Source organism: Rhincodon typus, chromosome 23 (genome assembly GCF_021869965.1).
Source record: "Rhincodon typus isolate 14 chromosome 23, sRhiTyp1.1, whole genome shotgun sequence".
Taxonomy (NCBI): Eukaryota; Metazoa; Chordata; class Chondrichthyes; order Orectolobiformes; family Rhincodontidae; genus Rhincodon; species Rhincodon typus.
In genome coordinates this window covers 30099894-30101382 of record NC_063354.1, presented here as the reverse complement: position 1 = coordinate 30101382, position 1489 = coordinate 30099894, and the positions used below count along the sequence as shown (strand labels likewise).

The 1489-nt window shown below is 45.9% G+C and overlaps 1 protein-coding gene across 4 annotated transcripts in view; it reads right to left on the bottom strand.

Moving 5' to 3' along the window:
- LOC109930294 (myosin-10) overlaps positions 1–947 on the bottom strand; it is a 152914-nt gene extending 151967 nt beyond the window's left edge. For all 4 annotated transcript variants that reach the window (XM_048610752.1, XM_048610754.1, XM_048610751.1 and 1 more), the window contains exon 1: positions 725–947. The gene's annotated coding sequence lies outside the window, so the exon portion shown is untranslated. The remainder of the gene's footprint in view (positions 1–724) is intronic.
- Between the last annotated feature and the right edge of the window lie 542 nt (positions 948–1489).

The following is a 1489-nucleotide window of genomic DNA, read 5'->3' as shown; positions in this document are numbered from 1 at the left end:
TTGCGGGGGTAGGAGAATCAGTCACACACAAAAAAACAAACTATTAAGTCATAAGCATATATTGGACAATGACTTGTATAAAACGTGGCCCACTCGTTGCAGTCACTCACAATTTGTTAGAGCTTAAAATGGGAAGAATGACCATCATTCTCTCATTTGACGTTCTTGGTTATCAAAGCGTACAGTTCCATATTTTGAATAATTCCATGCAGCAATAAAAAAAATACAGGATACTCCATAGATACAGACCAACTCCCACCCACTCCCCAAACGTGGCTTACTTCTGACTTGCTGCAATCACCACATTCACTTAGCCCATTATGAGACGTATTTATTTATTCCCCGACCCCCCTCCCCACATAAGCCTTTTTTATAATTTTTCAAATTGGAAATGAAAGGAGGAGTGAAAGGAAAGAAAACTAAACATTTAACTGCACAAAAGGGACACAATCTTAAAAAAAATACATTTTCTTTCAAACAAAAATTGTCCAGAGAAAAAAAAATCCAAAAATCCCCCCACCCACCAATAAGAAAACTCAGCCACATCCAAGCTTTATTAGAAACAACTCCGTTAGTTGAGAATAATTCAATGACCTCACCCAGGCGGGTTGAGCCAAGCCAGAAATTCCTCAGATAACGGGAACAATGTTACACGTTTCAGTTGAAGAGACATTCAAACAAGACAGCCCTGGATACAATGTGACCAACAGCTCAAATCCCTTACCTCTCGCTGAGAATAAAGCACCTCTACAACCGCGAGAAGCTTCTTTGGGAACAACCTCGACGGAATCCAAACAATGTCCCTTTCGTCCCCTCCTACGGTAATTTTTATATCCCCCCCCCACGACAAGCTCTACTTTGAGCACACTAACTCCCAAATAAAGAGGGAGGACCAACAACGCCACCTCAACCTCTTCTGTTGAATGCGAACCCCGCCCCCTCACTCCGCTGATTGGTGCCTCATTCATAAGAGCCCCCTGTTGTTCCCCTCTCCAATCGGTCAATCCGCTTGTCAATCACGGGGTGGGCCCAGGGCGGCTTCCGCTGGGTGACAGCCGCCCAATCCCATTGCTCCCCTGAGCTGTCAATCATCTAATCTCCCGGGAGATTTAAGACGCTATAAAAATTCAGATTGGTTCATTCTCACATTAACCGCAGAGTTTCCCGGAAACTTCCGCTGATGAGCCAGATTGTGGTTGTGGGGCGGGGGTGGGATGCTGGGAACATGGGCCGTGCGTGTGAGCGGGTTATTAAAATAAATTGTGAGTGCTTCCTCCCTTTTCCGCTTCACTTAACGAGGAGCGATCGTTTGAAAAAGCACGTATTTGCCAGCGCATAGAGTGTGAGCCTGCTGCAGCCTCTGATGTTAGGGGTTTGGTAGGTGGGAGAGAAAGGATTTGGTGAACCGTGTCCAGAAAGGGGATGACATCATGCTGCAAACAATCCTGGCTTTGCAGCGCCGTCCAGTGCCAGAAGCAGCAGAACAGAC